The sequence below is a fragment of the Lepidochelys olivacea genome (genome assembly GCF_965140295.1).
Source record: "Lepidochelys olivacea isolate rLepOli2 genome assembly, chromosome: 1".
NCBI classification, from domain to species: Eukaryota; Metazoa; Chordata; order Testudines; family Cheloniidae; genus Lepidochelys; species Lepidochelys olivacea.
In genome coordinates, this window is record NC_140411.1 from 66,020,569 (window position 1) to 66,041,572 (window position 21,004).

Here is a 21,004-nt window from a genome sequence, read left to right on the forward strand (position 1 = left end):
GGGGTGGTTTTGAGGCATGACATTAGACTTCACATTTTTTTCAGATTTTTTCTTTGGCACAGATGGTGCTTTATTTTTCCCCTTCAAAGCCTTACCTCTGGAAGCTATTTTTATTTATTTTCTACAAGTACACCTTCAGGCTATAGCAACGGGGGTGGGGGGGGGGCAAATCCTTTATTTTATGCTGTCAAAACTGATCCACTATGAGTTATTCACATTGCTTTCTGATGTGCCAGTCAACGGTTCCATGTTTGTGGCAGTGTGAGGAGCTAACACAGATCCATAAAAAGCAGCTTGTTGACTGATAACATCAGAGTGGGAGTTAGCAAGGGGGGGAAAAAAGGACCTTTTTGTTGTTGATAGTTTCCTAATGAAAGTGGATGAACCAAGAACTGTGTAATAACATGTGCTTGGCCACTTAGCCATAGCGGCAGATTTGGAATGAAAGTGTTGGGGACACTGGGGCATGGCCACTAGGTAACTCGAGGGGATGGAAGACCACGAGTGTCGATGAAGCCCCCTCGCACTAGGCCCAAGTGTCCTTGGCCCCCCTGCCTGGAGGCACACACAGCAGTTATGCTGAGAATCTGCAACAGTATGTTGCAGAGTCAGACTGCCTGAAACTAAGCAAGGCCAAACAGGGGAGATATGAAAGAACAATGCTGAATAAAGCAGCTTTATGTATAGTTTAACAAATGATACAGAGAATCAGGGAACTAGCTGGGAACTGGATTGGCTGGCTATATGGATACTTGGGGCAGCTTGCTATTGGACAAGTATGCTGGAAAAAAGGATGTATAAAAGCCTGTGTAACTTCCTGCTCTGTTGTGCAGGATTTGAGATTTTATTCTCCCTGTACCTTTTTGCAGCTGCAAATAAACTTTTCTGTTTCTCCACCCCATTGTGATTATTGGGTGTAGCACACCGGGTAACGAACCACTCAAGCTGTTGTTCAGCCTCTCGGCACTGGGTGCCGGCAACAAAAGCTTACTAAGAATATGGTGAGGACCTTTTGTACTATTTCTCATCTACTGCAGTTCTCAGAAAAAAAATAAAGTGAAAGACTATAAATCAATTCCCCGGATTTTTAAATTTGATTCCCAAAAGAATACTTAAACTTGTCCAGAAGATAAGTAAGCCATCAGGCTGTTAGAAAGATGTTAGGCCTTTTTCCCCCTTTCCCCAGTAAAAGTAGATCATTTCTCAAAACCTTCAGAGCTATCATTTTAGGATGATGTTTGTCTTTGTCAATTTTTTTCTAAGGAATTCAGCTCAAACCTGCAAACATGTGGAAGTGAAAGAGCAAACATTAGATAATAAGCATGTGAGGGGATAACTGCCAAATTGTTCTGTGACTACTCCATACAGCAAAGCAACTTATCAGGTCTTCATAAAGTGCAGAGGCCTGCAGAAACATTTCCAGAACTGTTACAGGTCAGTCTTGTAATCAAAATTAATAGTGTTCAAATTTTTCTTTAGCAAGTGAAAGAAAAAAAAACAGCTTGGTTTACTAGAAGAGTATGCTGAAGAAATCTCCTCAAACTGTCTATCTGCAAAGAAATGTAACCTTCCTAAATCCTACCTCCAGGTAGAAGTTGACAGGAAGATCTGTGGAAAATTTAACATTTTATCTAGGGAGCTGCAACAGTTCAGTAGAACATAATAGTTTTCTATATGAATTTACAGAATGCCAGCCGACAGAGATAGATAACTTGGTACAAGTCCTGGAAGCTCAGTTATTCAGAATGTCTGAGAGAATTACAAGCAAGACAAGCACAGATGTTGGTATTTAAGTAACTTATGCTGACAAGATTTGCTTTCCTGTGTCCCGTGTTACACTATCAAGAGGCCATTTAGGTCCCATTACAGCAAACTATTCCCTGTGGCTGGACCCTGCTTGGAGCCCCATTGACTTCAGAGATGCTAACTTCTTTGGTGCAAGGTTCTGCTTGGGCAGGGCCATTTGCAGGACTGGAGACTTCCTGAGGTATGGGAAAAATCAAAACAATTATGATGGCTTCAAATTGAAAAGCCTTCAATCCAGTGTTGGCGGCTACATTGAATACAAAACATGATTTCTTTGTTACATTTGCAAACCAAATATAGAAGCAACCACACCAGCTACTATTGCATGGAACAGCACAAGCTGTACTGCAAACAATCCCCAGGGAGGAGACAAAAACCTTCTCCTAAGCTCATGAAGTTCTGTTTTTTTGTTTGTTTGTTTGTTTGTTTTTAAAGGATACTTCTCTAGAATTAAGTGTAACAATATTTAATTTTATTTTGCAGAGCATCATTTCTACAAAATGTACCCACCTCCCTCAAAATTTGCAGAGATGTATGATACAATGCCAGTGTTAAATCTTTCCAAACTCCAGACGCCTCATTTCTGTAACCTATTCAGCTTTCTGGGAAATTTCCAACACAGAAGCTTTAGGTGAGAAGATAGCTAAGGTTGCAAAGGCCCCGATTTCAAAAGGAGTTAGGCACCTAAGTGCCTTTGAGGACCTGTTTCTAAGGCCCTAATCAGGTAATCTGCTCCATTGGGACACACCTCTGCACCCATACAGAATCCCATTGAAATTAGCATGCAGGGGGACCCAGGAAAAGCAGCTTCCTGGATCAGGGCATACATGAAAACAGTGTATCATGTCTTGTATAAAAGTCACGACTTTGGCCCTGATTTGGGAAATCATCTCTATTCAGGAAAGCACTTACGCACATGTTAAAGCCACATTGAAATCAATAGAGTTCAAGCACTTGCTTAAGATCCTTGCTGAATCAGGGTCTTTATGATTTCTTTAACTATTCCTGGCTTTAAATCTTAGCCTGCTCAGGAATAATAAATGTAAGCACATTATTGTTATCAGCTACAAAGAACTGCATATTTCCTAGTTGCATAACCATCTTAACTTTCACCGCAAATAAAAGCTATTCCTTTATCAATAATTCCTAAATATATGAATGACTCAGACTGGAGAAGTAGGAGGATGAAGGGTGTAAATCCCAAGAAATGAGAAAAACTAGTCAGGGTGGAACAAAGTGGTATATCTAGTGGTAATGGGATGAAATGGAAGATTTTGGTTAAACATTAAAAAAACCAAGAACATCCTGATAATGTTACAAAGTCGTGAAATGAAATCCTATCATTTTGGACATTTACTACTAGATTGAAGAGAGCATTTGCAGATATGCTATAGGGAAAACTCCTGCACTGCCACTGGTATGAACTAGGTGATCCAATATGTCTTTCACCTCTAATTTCTATTAATTCTCTTCTTAGAATGAAGAACCTTTCTTTAACTAAATGACTTTATATTCAATGGAGCAGTGTGAGAAATGGTTTTCCTGTCCTGCAAACATTTTTTTTGAGATTTCAAAATATATTCCCACCCCAAATTAGAATGAAAAATCTTATTCTCAGATTTTTTTTCACAAGCAAACAAACAAAGATTAGGATGAATCAAAATGTTTCATTTCAATTTTGGCCATTTTTTACTTTTACTGTTTTTCTAAATTACTAAAATTAGCCTAATTTTTTTTTAAAAAAAATATTTTGAGCTAGAAAACCAGCATTTTTCATTTAACATATTGAAACATTTCATTTTGACAATTTTGAAACTCTTCAAAATTGTTTTGAGTTGAAAAAATTGTTGAAACCAACCCTTTCCAAGTAAAGGGTTTGGTTTCAATGAATCAGCATTTTCCAAGAAGAAAAAATCAACAAAAATTCCCAATTATTTGTAGTAATCAATACTGATGAAAAAGAAAATGTTACCACTTTTTGGCTAGGGCAGTTAGCTGATAATCGGGGTATGGCAGGTTGTTTCTGTTTGGAGGAGAAATTGATTATAAAGTCAGGGTTTTTTAATGTAATCCAGTTTATTTACAAAGTCTTGTTTCCCTGAACATAGTAGGAATCGAACAACAAGAGGCAGTTTCCTTGCTCATAATTCCAAGTCTTTTTCATCCAGTCCTATGTCCAAAAAGATCTCTTGGCTTTCTCTCAAAGCCACACTACACAAGGCTTCATCTTCTTTCTCCTGACTTTGTTTGCTTTTCTACTGGCTTTCTTGTTGGCTTTTTGTTTGACCCACCCATCCTCACGGAGCTGCCACCAAATCAATCCTCAACTGCTGTGTTTGCATTAAGTCTAGTCTCTGGGAAGGGGCATTTAATTGTTCCCTCATTTTGACTGAATAGAACAACCATCAGATTTATCAAGGTGAAACCCAACCTCCAGTATAACTGCAATATGTTGGCTGTATTGCAACATTTATTGAAACTTTAGTAACATTATTATGTTTTTGACATCTTGAATGTAGATGAATCAGAGAAAAAGATGAAATTCTACATTTTATGCACCATAACATTTGTTTTGACATAATGAATATTTTGCTGTGGATTATTTCAGATTCTTGCAATTTGCTTTATTTAATAAGGATCTTATTCTGTAGTATCTGTACACACAAATTTCTCACATAGGCCATATAACATCCTAAATAGGTTAACTTATTAGCATACTATCTGAACACCTCATTGACATGAATTAGTTTCCTTACAACACCTGGGTGATATAGGGAAGCATTATTATTCCAGTTTTACAGATGCAGAAGTACAGAGAAGCTAATTCACTTGCTCAAGGTGAATTAGTCAATGGCTTCCTGAGTTCCAGTTCAGTGCTATACCCAAAATACCACCTTTCCTGGGAGATTTGCTTGTGCAATGACTAAAAGGTCAGAGTTTTAGTCTATATGGATATGTCTTAACTGCAGCTGGAAACATGCCTCCCAGCCCAGGTAGACAGACACAAGGTAGATTTGTTTGACCTAGTCTGCTACAAATAGAAGTGTGGATGTTGCAGCATCAGCGCTGCATTGGCTAGCCACCAGAGCTCAGACCCAGCCTTGTACTCAAAGGGCTAACCTGTACTGCCACCTGTCCACAACATCTCCATTGCTGTTTTTAGCACATCTAACTCAAACAAACATAGCACACGTATGTCTATCCAGACTGCGAGGCACACTCCCAGCTCCCATCGTAGATATATGCTGCCTCGCTTATAAATATTTATACACATATACCATATCTTTAAAAATTGCTGAAAATCCACACAAGCTCAGTGAGATCTAGAGAGCAGAATCTAGGCTCAGTGAGATCCAGAAATCCCATGAGTCAACTCCAGCCTTTCCAAGATTTTCTTTGAAGCAAAATGTGATTACCTCGTTCGTCATAAATCAGAGCCCTTGACTGAAATAATGGTGTGTGATAGTATGGGTCTTGCGTGAATTAACCCTTGTCACCACTCTGTGTTCCTAGCTTGTTTTAATATCAGATGCACAAAGGTAAGTCATCTAGCTAAGTGGAAACTTGATAACCTAGTGTAATAATCTTTGACATTAGAGATCAGAAAAAATCTTTTATGTGTCAATTGGCTCACAAACGTCTGCCTGGCCAGATGGTGTTGGTTTTACAAGACAGGCATACTTTGCCCGGAAAATTTCAGAGAAATATGGGTATTATTTTCAAACTCCGGTAAAGGAGAAAGGTGTCATTTCATTCACAGCCCCAGAGAGTATTTCCCTGTTACTGCTTGCTTGACAGATGCTAGGAACAAATTGATGTATAAAGAAAGGCAAGGTACAAGGAAACCGTACGTTAAAACTCATTATCTTTAGATAGGAAAACTCTGCTGGGAGCAACTCTAGAGCATTTTTTGTATGTATAGTGAATGTTTAACATTCTGAATATATGTGCTTTTTAATGCATTGAGATTGCATTTCCATATTTGGTGTAAATCTGAATGAAAATGAAAACAATGAGAAGGTAAACACATGAGGAAATGCAGCAATAAATGAATCAGGAAGAACATGAAGCAAAATGCAAAAGAAATGCATCAATTCTCCTGGTTCTAGAGCAATGGAAAAACTAGAGATGCAGAGTTTGTGTCTGGATTCACTCTGAGGTTATTCAAAATTGAGGGACTGGGGATGTTCGGATGTAGTAGTTCCAGTTTGTTTCTTTACAGAAATTTAGCTTTAATTCACCAATTCAGCAAAACACTTAAGCACGTGGTGGCCTTTAATCACATAAACAATCCCCTTGCTGGAATGTGGCCTAAATTCAAACTTCCACGGAGTACTAGGGAATTGAGTCAATTCAGATCAAGTGTTCCAGCAATGGAATTGATGCAAACTGTAACTCCTATACAAGAGTTAGGGCTACAACTCCAAGTAATTATCAAGTATAATATTTAAAATATGCCGTGTGTGTATCATATCATGTGATATATATGTATATTAATACCAGTAAACAATAATCTTCTTCTTATTCCTCCCTCACGGCTTCTCCCTCATGGCTGTACACAAGCAATTAAAAAAGTCACAGTAGGAAAATAGACAAAGCAGATAAGCATTTTAAAAATCAAAACAAACTTTGTTAGAGTATAAAAAACACTCTTAAAGTGGGGAGAGAGAGGATGAGGTAGTTGTCCAAGGAAAATGAGCTCCAGCATCATAGATGCCAAATACCAAGTTAAGCTCCGGTTCTGCATGCAGACCCTTGCGCCTGTGCAGAGTCCCGTTGAAGTCAGTGGGACTGCAAAAGGTGCAGGGTATTATGCAGATCCAAATTCAGGCTTAGGGCCTGAAGGTAACAATATTGGTAGGCAGAGGTGTGGTGTTAGAGCCCAGCTATCCATCAAGTGGAGGAATCAGTCTAGCCCATAAGAAATCAAACACTGTTAGATCCTTCACCATTAAAAGTTTCAACATTTTAGATGGTCCAGATAACAAACCATGGATCTGAACATATGCCATAATCTTTGGGGAAGTTTGGAGCTGGATCCAGATCCAAATGTGGATTAGTCACTGTCTCCACAATAAACTGGACCAAATCCAGAAACTCCCAGACTTTCAAGTAGTTTGAATTTAAATCAAAAGGCAAACTTTGTGACTTGTGGCCATCTTTATTTACAAAAAAAGAGAAGGCAGTTGAATGTTGGTGTTGAGACTGTAGGATGGTTGAAACAGTTGCTTAATGTAATGAGCACGTGTGCTAGTGAACTTTGCACCAGTGGAAGAGATGTAAGCCCTATTAAGTAGAGCTGATTGCAGGATGACAATTTTGTTATAGAATCATAGAATCATAGAAGATTCGGGTTGGAAGAGACCTCAGGAGGTCATCTAGTCAAACCCCCTGCTCAAAGTAGGACCAACACTAACTAAATCGTCCCAGCCAGGGCTTTGTCAATCTGGGCCTTAAAAAGCTCTAAGGATGGAGATTCAACCACGTCCCTAGGTAACCCATTCCAGTGCTTCCCCACCCTTCTAGTGAAATAGCTTTTCCTAATATCCAACCTAGACCTCCCCCACTGTCCAACCTAGACCACTGTTCCTTGTTCTGTCATCTGCCACCACGGAGAACAACCTAGCTCCATCCTCTTTGGAATCCCTCCTTCAAGCAGTTGAAGGCTGCTATCAAATCCTCCCTCACTCTTCTCTATACAGTAACTTTTGTGGTTTTGAAATTTGCTTGCATTCTGTATTGGATCAAAAACAAAACTTTGAACATTTTTTGCAAAAATGGAAATTTCAGTTCAAAATCTGAGCTTTTTTGATTTGGGAAGATGGGTGTGGAAACTTGTGGTTAGGGCATTGACCTGGGCTGTGGGAGACCCTAGGTTCTTCTGATTCATCCCTGATCTTGGATGCAAAACTGCTCTGAGAGTCTTGCTCACTCTCTGACCTTCCCAATGAAAACTTAATTGAAACATCTGTAATCCTTCTGCCAAGTGGTGTTAGCAGCAACAAGAGCTGGGTTCAGTATCTAGGGGTTCTGTTTGAATCAGCTCAAGCCCCCACCCAGAAATCTGGGAAAACTAAATACCACCCCTGTGTACCTCTAAGGGACAATACTTCCCTATCCTCAAGCACTCAGTCTGTGTATAACAAAACAAAACTTTTATTAAAAAGAAGATGGAACTCAGCATTAATTGAGGAAAGCACCACAACAATGATTCAAATGTATGCAAGCAATAAATAAACACCCTCCCCACAGAATCTTGGGCTGTAGGTCGTTGCCTCAATTTCTTACTTTGTGGTGTGAAAGTTTGATGGACAAATGTCCCTTCAACACACCACTCCCCTTTCCCTCCAGTTCATTGTCTGAGGTCAGTGAAGTCCCAGAATTCAGGGGTGGGTTAACCTCCCACCGCTGAATGGTGGAGTCGAGGAAAGCCTCTGCCTCCTCTGCCTTTGCTGTTGCTCATCACTTGCCACTCGCTGCTGCTTTTGCCTCCACTATGATGCCTGTTCTGAGGTTCCACTACTTAGCCAAGTCCGAGTGATTTCAGCCCTTAGTTATTTTACTGGATAGATGGGAACCTCACTGACACTGTATCCTCTGTGTTGCCTTTCAGTGCAACGCTGTCCCCACACCACATCTAAGGTCACAGACCTGCTAATCTAGTGGTTACTGAGCAAAAACAAGAACTCTAAATGGAATCTGATCAGCTGGTCTTTAAACACAGGAGGAGGCAGGTTAATGGTATCTAGGACTCTTTAAGCAGAGGCCACACCAGCATGTGAGAACACTTGTCCCTACCCCTTCTGCTTTTCACTTGGAGTTGGCATCAATACTCCCTGCTTAGTAAGTGTCATAAATATAAAGGGAAGGGTAACCACCTTTCTGTATACAGTGCTATAAAATCCCTCCTGGCCAGAGGCAAAACCCTTTCACCTGTAAATGGTTAAGAAGCTAAGGTAACCTCACTGGCACCTGACCCAAAATGACCAATGAGGGGACAAGATACTTTCAAATCTGGAGGGGGGTGGGACAAAGGGTTCTGGCTGTCTGTGTGATGCTTTTGCTGGGAACAGATCAGAAATGCAAGCCTTCCAACTCCTGTTAAGTTAGTAAGTAATCTAGCTAGAAAATGTGTTAGATTTTCTTTTGTTTAATGGCTGGTAAAATAAACTGTGCTGGAGGGAATGTATATTCCTGTTTTTGTGTCTTTTTGTAACTTAAGGTTTTGCCTAGAGGGATTCTTTATGTTTTGAATCTGATTACCCTGTAAGGTGTTTACCTTCCTGATTTTACGGAGGTGATTCTTTTACTTTTTCATTAATTAAAATTCTTCTTTTAAGAACCTGATTGATTTTTCATTGTTCTTAAGATCCACGGGTTTGGGTCTGTGTTCAGCTGTACCAATTGGTAGGATTCTTATCAAGCCTTCCCCAGGAAAGGGGGTGTAGGGCTTGGGGGGATATTTTTGGGGACGACATCTCTAAGTGGTATCTTTCCCTGTTCTTTGTTTAAAACGCTTGGTGGTGGCAGCATACTGTTCAAGGACGAGGCAAAGTTTGTACCTTGAGGAAGTTTTTAACCTAAGCTGGTAAGAATAAGCTTAGGGGGTCTTTCATGCAGGTTCCCACATCTGTACCCTAGAGTTCAGAGTGGGGAAGGAACCTTGACAGTAAGCGAGTAGAGTAACCCCCTCTATTAGGGCATATTAAGTACAGTTCTGTTGTCCTTTAGTCATACAACAAGGATAAAACATTCAATTACTCCTGTGTACAAGGCTAAAGTGAATTTTAACCCAAAACAGCCAACTTGGGAAAACAGGTCTGTCTGCTGATCACTAGGCAAAGTAGCTGTGTCTTTGCAAATACAGGCTGCTCCTGAGGTCTTTTCCCGGAGTTCATCAATAGAGAGCAGGAGAGAGCTCATTCAGACCATGGCATACACATGTCTGTGAAACATTCCATTTATTTCCAAATTTCAATTAGTAACCAGTTTTACTGTTATATGCCTCATCCTGAGTTGCTTACTGCACAGGCAACCTTCATTCTAATATTTCCTAACTTGGGAGTGCTTGACTGGGCAACTTTAATGCTTTTTTAAGATAGGATGTTTTGGCGATGTAATATATTAATTAATTTAATATGTGTGTCTTCTTTAGATGCAAATATATCTGATAGTAATTTTTATGATGAAAATTAAAAATATTAAACAATGAAGGGGACATTTGTAATAAATTCTGCTTTTTGAAATCTGAAATGCAAAATGGTAGTAGCCCTAAGGGGTCTGGATGTGAAAAATATAAATATACAATGGCATATTTGTACTGTGCACATTAATACTTAGACTATATCTTTATGTTAAATTTGGAAAGGCTTCTTTTAGACAGGTAAAAGTTAATTGTTTTATTGGAGATGTGTGGGTACGAAATTATTGACATGTCCATGCATAATTCAGATAATTGCTTTTAGTAGATATCCAGTCTGATAAATGTCTGACAGAAATGCAGATTGACTAATTTTTTTTTCTTATGAGGGATTTTTCCTTTTTAAATTCATGAAATGTTATGTTGATTTGCATAATGGTATAACTGTCACAGCAGGTTACAGGTGACTACTTAGAACTTCATGCTACCTAATACAAAATGACCCATTGCTTCCTTCAGCTTGCAGTCTGCAGCTAATGGAATTTAAGCCTAGAAACATCATGCAATTATAAAGATATAAAGAAACTATTTGAAATATGTTGCAGTCACCACTTAATATTCATTTTTCATTGTAGAGAGGTAAATGCCATGGTTCATTTTACTCAAGATCCCCAACTCAGGAAAGTCTACCATGAGTTACCATTCTATTCTATAGAGACTGCCATCATTATCATATTACCTGAGCTCATTAAGTGAGATGACTAACATCTGTCATATGTGGGTCACTCTCGCCTGGGGGAGAATTGTGTGGGTGGAATAGTGTTAAAGTTTTGGTAGGGTTTTGTTTTAAACATACATACTGTTGTGTGTTTATGTTAGAGAAGGTGAGGTCAAATAAGTGCACTGTGAACTTGTAGTAGAGTATGGTGAGCTTTGTGATGGTCCTTAGTTCTTGAAGTAGGTTGTTCAACAATCTTGGACCAATCCCTAAGACATCTCTGTTTCCTGCAGAAATGAATTATACACTTATGGTAAAAAGTTCTACTATGGCTGAGGAGCACAGTTGCCAACCGCAGTTTTCACCCCAGAGCTTAAGGTGATCTTTTAGGGTATGTCTACACTGCAATTAAACATTCACAGATGGCCTACATCAGCTGACTCAAGATTGCAGGGCTCAGGCTGATCCCAGATCCCAGGCTCCAGCCTGAGCTTGAACATCTACACTGCAGTTAAACAGCTTCATAGCCCCAGTCCCTCAATCCTGAATCAGCGGACACAAGTGTTTAATTGCAGTGCAGGCACATCCTTAGGTATGCTGGGCCCAAGCTGCTAAGCACCTTGAAAATGACCAAGATCTTTAATTTGACTTGATTTTTTTATAGGAAGCCAATGTAGAGAGTGGAGGACACAACTGATGTGTTCTTGGTAACCTGTGTTGCTGAAGAGATGTGCTGTATTATTTGAAGTTACCTAAGGGCTAATGTCTTCATGCCCAGGCATATTCCATTGTTGTAGCCCAGATGGGGTGTGACCAAGGCGTGTATGAATGAGGACAGGTCATCGCTCACCAGAATAGAACAGAGGAGATGGTGGTAAGCCAACAGGAGATGGTAAAAGGTTTTACTTACAGATGCTGGTTTGGGGACAATTAGCACCAGGAAGGGCATCTAGGAATACCTATTACTGACACCTGAGTCCATGTTGTCTTACCACTTCACCTTGTGGCAGATACCTTAGCATCCAAGCTCATTGTGAGCTTTTAAAAATCAAACCAACAATCCCTTGCTTTGCCTCCTCCCATAGGTAGGGGTAAATTGTGTGTTTTGATTAGTTTATTCTTGTCACTGTTTGTTTCTTTTCAATTTTGATAAAAAATAACGAGGGCCTAATTTGTCAACCTGGTTACACCTCCTCCCCAACTACTACCTAAACACACTTTATCACTCAAAGAGACTGGAGCTTTTCAATCTTTGACAGCCAGCTTAAAAATAAAGTGCGCCCGAGGTGGGGGTGGGAGGTAGGGGGAGGAGAGAAAGAAAGAAAAATCAGAGGCGTCTCCACCTGGCTCTGCTGTTCATCCACCCTAGCTGAGCACTTCCTTCCCAACCTCCTCACTCTCCAACTCCCTCTTTTTTCACTGAGTGCCTTCAAAACCCCTTCCTCTCCCCCAAGGTCAGCTACTTACTCCCCCAGGCTGCCAGAGCCCACTGGTGGAAGAAACGATACCATTGCCTTTCTTTCTCCCAACCTGCAGCAGCACAGTAGGTGAAGCCAGTGAGAGATGCACTCTGGAGCAACTAATGGGGAGAAGAGAGAGCCCTAGCAAGAAGGTGAACTGGGGTGCATGCAGCCCTGAGGAAGGGGGTGGGGAGCTGAAAGACCCAGTAAAATATGGGGCAGCTCCAAAAAGCCCAGAAAAGGAAGCACCATTAGCACCCAAAGTGGGGTGGGAAGGAGGCTAAAAGCCTCCACAGAAGGGTCTGGAGGCCTTGCACCTCAGTATTTTCTCACTCAGCTGGGTGCAAAGTGTTGAAATACTATAAGGCTATCACTAACATTGCCAACCTGAATGGAAACCAGACTCAACAAATCTCCTACTGGGATCCCGCTCATGTGAAATTTCCAGCATTGCTTTGCAGGTCCAAGAGCTTTGGATAAGCTTTGAATCAGCATCCAAATTTTGGACGCTTGTATAAGCACAGATTCAGAATCTTTTGGAGACTCACTCATCACTAGTTATATTGGAAACTGAAGTAGTAAAGCTGAACGAGAATCAGTGAAATAAAACCAACTATAAAATGATAATCTCTATTCAAGTTAAACATCATTATCTATAACTCGTGCCTGGGCTTGTAGTGAGTGATATTTTTAAGAGATCCCAAATACTACATTAGGTTTTTATTTCAATATTTTCAGGATGCTCGGAGTAAATAAACTAACTTGTAGAGACCCCGTCTCTGTATGAGAGAGAAGGAATGCTAAAAGAAAGGTCCACCCTTCTCTGTTTCATTCCTATTTTGTCACATTGCTGTGTGGTGATAAGCACTTGTATGACAGGTAAAATTCAGTGTATTCTTAGGGCATCAATACAAAGTATTTACTTTTAACAATGAAATTATGTTTGTATTTAATGAAGTAGCAGGAAGGTAAGATCTGTCAGGAAATGCTGCAGAGACAACGCTTCTTGAAGTATTAAATATTAAATAATAATGTCAAAGTTCTGAAAGAGTGAACAGACCTTGCATGCATAGTATTCTAATTGTAGCAAATTAAAAAGGGGTTGGAATACTGCCAGTTGAGTGACTATGGGGAAAAAAGGGGACCCATAATAAGAAACAGTTGTAGTTACAATATTTGCTGAAACCAACACACATTAAATAAAATGAAAGCAGCCATCTCAAAATGCTGGCAGAGAACGGAGAACAGCTGAGCTGAAGAATCTGTAAAAAGGGATCTTAGCCAACATGTTGGCTAAGAATAAAAAGCTCCATTGGAAACTAAATGGTGAGATCAGCTCCAGGCAGAAATTTATGAAACAAAAGCAAGAGAGGAAAAGATGTGGGCACTGTCAGATTACCCAAAGTACTACAATGCAGTGTGATTGAAGATGTCCTACAAGAAGCTTACATTAATTTATTCTAAAAATTTATGGCAGACTTTAGAGTCTCTGTTTAAGCCAAATGAACCTTATTATCCTTTATACTAAAGAACATCAACCTGATGCCTGACGACAAAACTTATTGGGATCTTGTGCTTACTGGAAGAATTAAAAAGGAAATTCATTAAAAAGTATTAGTGGTTGAAAAGTTTCCACATGAGCTCTAGCAAAGGAACTTCTGAACAGCTGAATTTGTTCTTTTGTTTGTTTTTGTCCTACATGTGTTCTAGTAATGTATTAGACTCTCTACTTTAGGCACTGGGATAAGTTCTGTTCTCATTTACGGCAATGTAAACCCAAAATAAAAGTATTAAAGTCAATGGAGTTACTCTGGATTTTCAACAGTGGAACTAGTTTTTACACAACATACATTTCTAATAAATAATATACATTCTTACTTTAAAAAACTTGAGCTATTTTCATGTAACAAGTGCAAAAGGCCTTTTACACCAGTAAATTTTGGGTATTTTTAAAAATATTTGGTTCAACTTAAAATTAACCAGCACATGAGGGTATTTTTATACTTGTATAATTTAAACATCCCGTATCAGTTTTATCTAAACTCAGATTAAAAATGAAAAAGCTATTAAGAGTAGATGATGGGCTCACATGGTTCAGGTAACTATTATTCGTTAACATATATGGAAGTCACTTACTCACAGTGAAATCCTGATTTACTCCATGGGTAGCCTTCCAGTGCCATCAAATCTGCAGTTACAAGGAACACGATCCACAGCTGACAATGAGGATGCACTGCAAATGCCACTGATGCAGTTAAAACTGAAACTGAACCTAGGATCATAGAATATCAGGGTTGGAAGGGACCTCAGGAGGTCATCTAGTCCAACCCCCTGCTCAAAGCAGGACCAATCCCCCTAATCTACTGTTATTAGGTCTGCAATATCTATATAGGTACTATATTGTCCCCATCACGGTAGTATCTGAACACCCATAAGGTACCATAGCAGTTCACAGATGGAAAATTCAGGCACACAAAAAGTAATGGCTAGATTCTGCCATTCTTCCTCATGTTGGGACCCTCTGTAGAGCTAAGTACTACGTAAGTGTGACAGAATCTGACCCGAAGTGATGTACCCAAAGCTGAACAAGAAGTGTATGACCGAGTCAAGATCTGAACCCACAATTCCTGTGTCCCAGTCCAATACATTAAGCCCAAGACTGTCCTTCAGATGTTACGCTAGCCAGAAAACACAATGCAACTATCTCCATGTAATAACATGATGGACACATTTTTTGTTGTGGGTTTCCAAATCATTTTCAACAGGAGGGTTTCCAAAATCCTAAGACCGCATGTATTTTCAAAACCCGCACTCTTGTCAGAACAGCTGCATGCTTCCACTTTTGCATGCCCTTTCTTGGAGCAGTACCCTCTTGGGAGGTGAGGTTGCTAACTCGTACCTTGAATGTCTAAAACTGTGAACGCTATTCTTAGAACTCTCAATTTCTGGGAGTGGTGTCACAGAAAATGGCATTTTAATATTTTGGGAATACATGTAGGAGGCCTGAGGGAAGGGTCAAATAAGTCTGAACCCAAGAGCAGAGAGTATAAGAGATATGTCAGGTTTTGGAAAGAAGCACATTTATTTACAGCAAATCAACAATTTTTCAAAATGGGATTTGTATGGAAAAGGACGACAGATCCTTAACCGTAGTAACATGAATGGCTCCACTGCAATGTGTTTGTTCCCCTTTTTCTTTGTAAGTATTGACTAAGTATTGCTTTTTTCTTCACTTCAAAGTCCTAGGTACCTGAAAAGAAAAGATGCCGCTGTATTAAATGCAACAGATGTGACTCTAGCATAATATTGATCTTATAGAAATCAGTTTCAAGTGGAAATATTAACATTTCTAGGATCTTAGTGTCAATGATGAAGTGAGCTGTAGCTCACGAAAGCTCATGCTCAAATAAATTGGTTAGTCTCTAAGGTGCCACAAATACTCCTTTTCTTAATGTGACCAAAGTTACTCACCAGATTAGCATCCCCTAACTAAACTGGCTTGGCCCATTTCTACTGCTGTGTGTATCAAATGTTCTGTAAATATATACACAATTATTTTTACTGGAAAATACATTTAAATATCTTGATTTCCAGATACTATTTTAATGATGACCATAAAGCAAAAACATTAAAAAGTTTCCCATGGTTAGATCCCTGCTAGAAATTCATCTGTCTCTGAAATCCTTAGCTCTTATATTCACAACATTCTGAAGGTTATGACAGACCTCCTCCTTCTTTGTTCTTCTTGGTGATGGTGAAAACTGGATACATGCCCAAAGCAGGGAACATAGTGTAAATAGCTTTGCTGAAGACAGCTACTGGATCGTTCAAAACATCAGATGGCTAGAATATGTTATTATCAACAAGCTGTTTCCTGGCCAATCAATTAGAACACTGATTGAGCACTAAGCAATTGATTGTAGGCTAGCCAAGCAGTCTGGATGGAGAAAACATATGTTAATTGTTCTTCTAGTTGATGCTTAAAGGGGCAATTCCTGTTCCCTCCATCTCGAGGTTTGGAGGGTCCCTTTAAAATGGAACTCAGACGATTCTGTTGTGGTGGGAAGATACCCGGAGAGTGCATCTGGGTGCACATGGTCCATGTAATACGGAGCTCACATCCTTCGGCACTCACTTTGTGCTATCATATATAGGTTATATGAGAGCAGTGTAGGAGCAGAACTGAGGATCTTTAGGAGTTCTTCTTCCTTGCAAATGATGATGGAGTGCTTAGGTCAGGGATCGGGAACCTTTGGCACGCGGCCTGCAAGGGTAAGCCCCCTGGCATGCCGGGCTGGTTTGTTTACCTGCCACGTCCGCAGGTTTGGCTGATAACAGCTCCCACTGGCCACAGTTCGCCGCTCCAGGCCAATGGGGGCTGTGGGAAGCAGCGCCGGCCAAGGGATGTGCTGGCCGCCACTTCCCGCAGCCACCATTGGCCTGGAACGGTGAACTGCAGCCAGTGGGAGCTGTGACCAACTGAACCTGTGGACACGGCAGGTAAACAAACTGTCCTGGGCCGCCAGCGGATTTCTCTGACAGGCTGCATGCCAGAGGTTTCCGATCCCTAGCTTAGGTCATACTAGTGCTTGTGCAATGGCTCATGGTCTAGGAGGCAGAGACAATCAGGGAACATTTTTAGTTACTGTGAAAAATTTCAACAAAAAACAAAATTTTTGTTTTTTTGCTGAAACTTTTCTTCCAGAGTATTTGGATTGTCATCACAAAAACTCCCACTCCCTCTCCAGTTTTCTGAAATGGAAAACCCGGGGTGCAGGGGGTTTGGCCCAAGCCACACATTTTATGAGCAGATTTTCTGTTTGGATGGGGGGGGGAACCTTTTTTTTTGTCTGAAAAAAGTATCTTTGAACAAAATCTTTCAACCAGCTGTAATGAGAAGGAAGATTTCCCCCCCCACACACACACCCTTTCCCTCTACTTTCTACTATAGAGTTTTCTAGTGCTGAAATTAGCTAGTTGAGCTGGATGCCAGGAAAAAGGATTTAGAGGAGTGGAATAAGACCAGAAGAAGAAAAATTAGGCTAACTACTTTTGAAAAAAAATAAACCTGTAACTGCATTAGTTGCAAGTAATTGGACAACCTTTCCAAAGGAGGCTTTGACAATTATAGAAGGAATAGACATTGTAAATGTGTAGCCACACACCACAGTCACTTTGTGTCATTTTTTTGTTGTTTTGTTTTCATTGACCCTTTGGCAACACTGGCAGCCATTGAAGCTTCTCTTTGACTAAGAAGCAGTCAGGTGCCATCAAGGTAGAAGTTTCCATTTGGAAAGCAACAAGGAAAACTATACAAATATTTTTAAAATCTTGTTAAAAATTCCAATAAAGACTCCTGAGGAATAGCTCAGTGTACCTTTGAAAGCTTGTCTCTGTCACCAACGGAAGAAAGAAAAGACTTACCCATCTTGTCTCTCTGATATTCTGGGACCACATGGCTAAAAATATGGTTTTTTTTGGTCATTTGGAGAATGTCTTTTGAAAGTGCCCACTATTCTAATATACAGTGAAGAGCTATGTGGTAGACAGAGTATTTTATGGGTAGAAAATAGGTCTATCTGACTCTCTCTGAGGCTTCAAAAACCAGTAACTTGCTTGAGCTAAGGCAGAGGCTTACTGTTAGAGGAGACGGAAAAAGATAATTGAGACATGCAAAAGTATCAGCTATCTGTATTCACAAAATATTTGACTGAAAGGTTTTGGAATGTTTGGTAATATTCTACTGTTCTCCAAATATTCATTCACACTGAGTGGTGTCTTGATCTGCAAGTGTTTCTATTGCTGGCACTAGTCAATATGAATAAGAGCAGAAGACTCAGATCTGTAATGATTACAAACACCACAACAAGAGTTTATAAATTCTGAAGGGAAAAAAAAGCCTCCTATGGAAGTTCTGAGCTCCAGAAGAGTACAAAGACTTTAGCAGAGTATATGTTTTTAGATTGAAAACTATGTAGAGGAAGGTTTCTACAATGACAACTTTCTGCATATATATGAAATGACCAGACTTGCTACTTTCAGCCAGCATATTTAAGCTTTATTATTTTATCGCCGACCAGTGACCTCTGGCCAACTTTATTCTTCTAAAACATGAATATAATACACCAGAACTTCAGCTGATATAAATCAGCACAGTTCCATTGGCTTCAGTTGAGCTACACTATTTAAACCAGCTAGAAATGGGCCCAATATTTCCAGTATTAAAAGCCCCTGTACGCAAAGTGTTATTAAAAAAATAAAATAACAAGACAAATTTCAGTCATGTCTGAATTATGCATCACCAAAGCATACATATTAAAATGTTCTTCCCCTGGGTAATTTTTTTTTCAGCCTTATTTAGTTCAAAACGTAGCTGATGGAATTTTACTCAATTTCATTCCTCGGCTGTGGTTGTGCATAGGCATTTCTAGCCCCAAAGGAGCCTTCCAGAAAGTTTAAAACGTAGAACTTGCTAAAATGTTTTTGAAATTTTGTTTTAATTAATTCATTTATTTATTGCAAAAACACTTTTAGCTTTTTTCCCCCAACCATTCCTGGTTATAACCACAAGCTGATGGCTGCTGCACTAATCGAGGGCACCAGTGGAGATGCTGATCTTTCAGAGAGGAGGGGCCCAGAATCACAAAGGTACTTTAGTGCCTAGCCCCCAGACTTACGCATCTAATCCCTGTTTTTAGGTACACTGTAATCAGCAAAAACCCCACTTGGCTGTTGCTTAATCCTAAACTCATTTGGCACATAAGGTGGTTGCATTAAAGTTCCCTAGGTGTCTGTTTTCTGCTTCTGGGCAAGCACACTTCTGCCTCACTCTCGGCATCTGAATGCCTATGTCCTGCCTAAGCCCCATGGTAATCCATGAACTGGGGGAAGATTTGTCCACCTAATTTGCGTGGGGGGCCCAGTTCAGTAAGCATGCTCAAAGACTACCTAACTCCCCACAAAACAGCCAGGGGAGTGGGGAAGGAGGAGGTTCTTTCCTATAACTTTTAGCGGAGTGGTTAAGGTACTCAACTAGAATGTGAGAGACGACTAGATCAAGTCTCCTGTCTGTGGAGAAGGGACTTGAACAGGGATCTGCTAACTTTCAGGTGAGTTCCTTAACCACTGGACTATAGAATGATTCTCACTCATTTTGTGGTTCAATTAATACTTAATTATTCAATTCCAGTGGAACAGCTTCAGTAAAACAGGTTGCGGGAGCTGCACATCAGAATATCTCATAAAGCACTCACCTGTGAGGTGGCAGATCCCTGTTCAAATTCCTTCTCCTCAGTAAACTAGGCAGGACTGGGATAAAGATTATAAGGGAGACTTTCCCCACAGTTGTTTCATGAGGAAGTAGGAGGCCTCTGAACATGCCTACTGGAACTGGCCTGGCATGTGAGTTTAGTGCATTGTTTAGGGAACTTAGGCTTCCAGCTCAGGCTTTGTGGATTGCAGTGTTGTCCGTGTGATTTTCTAGGTGATTAACCCCTGTAACCTGATGGGAAGATCAAGCAAAAGGCATTGGATCAGGTACTGTTAGCATTTCTAGCCAAGTTTGATTCATCTTCTAAACACAAACTGTTGAATGTGAGCAGAGCCAACAAAATTACCCTGCCACTAGATAACAGAGGTGGAGAAGTACCCTCAGAGAGGCCTGTGGCCAGACAGCATGGACGAGATTGGAACCTGTATTCATGTTTAACCCAGAGGTGAGAGTAAGACGATCCGGTCTGGTCCGGCGTACCGGCAAGAGCAAGTAGGCTGTGCTGGACCGGACTGGCTTCCCCAGCGGTGATTTAAAGGCCCTGGTGCTCCTGCCACTGCGGGGAGCCCCGAGCCCTTTAAATCACCTCTGGAGCTCCGGCAGTGGGGCTTGGGCAGTGCTTTAAAGGGCTCTAGGGCTCCCCGCAGTGGCTGGAGCACCGGGCCCTTTAAATCCCTGCCTGAGCCTGGCTGCCAGAGCCCCAGGGCTCTGGCATTCAGGCTCCAGCAGGGATTTAAAATGCCCAGAGCTCTGTGGTGGCTGGAGCCCCGGGCCCTTTAATTCACCCCTGAGCCCCGGGGCTCCCAGCCACCTCTGCAGCTGGTAGTTCCGGGGTGATTTAAAGCCCCCAGAGCTCCCAGCCAGAGCCTTGGGGCCTTTAAATCGCCTCTTCCAGTTGAGGCCATGCCCCCACTCAGGACTCTGGTGTACCAGTAAGTCCTTTAAGTTACTTTCACCCCTGCTTTCACCTCAATATTTGAATAGTGACTGTAAGAGCTCATGTTGTACCTTTCAGACAGGCTACAAGTCCACATTTTGCAGATGAGCCCCATCTTTATTGTGGCTCAATGTAAGGAATTTCCCACATTACATAGCCTAGGTGATATAACTATGTTGGCATAGCCATGGCACTAGAGCCCTCTAGTATAGATACAGTATAAAAGGGAAAGGAAGAAGGAGGTCTCATTGCTGGCAGAGTTATACCACTTCCCTGAAGGACATTGGCTCACCAGAACGAAGCACTCTTCTGTCAGTATAGCTGTATCTACACTTGAGATTTTGCCAGCATAGCTATGTTGTCTAGGGCGTTTGATTCCCCCACCACCCATCCTAGCCAACATAGGTATGCCAGAAAAGCTTTGTAGTGCAGATCAGACCTGTCTGATGCATCCTGCAACAGCTACCTGTTTGCTAAAGCTTATCACCACAACCAAAGTCAGGGGAAAAGCCAAACACAAACAGGCTTGTCTACACTGCAGCTGGGAGCAAGCCTCCTGGCCCAGGTAGACAGACTTGCACTAGGTTGGCTCCAGCTAGTGCACTAATAATAGCAGCCTGCGCATTGTGTGTTCAGGTGGTGACGAAGGCTCCCACCGGACCCCCTGCGTCTG

At 40.9% G+C, this 21,004-nt stretch overlaps 1 long non-coding RNA gene across 1 annotated transcript in view; it reads right to left on the reverse strand.

The window, feature by feature from the left end:
- Positions 1-655: 655 nt before the first annotated feature.
- LOC311519463 overlaps positions 656-21,004 on the reverse strand; it is a 273,915-nt gene continuing 253,566 nt past the window's right edge. The window contains exon 2 of the long non-coding RNA XR_014711283.1: positions 656-986. This is a non-coding gene — a long non-coding RNA (uncharacterized lncRNA). The remainder of the gene's footprint in view (positions 987-21,004) is intronic.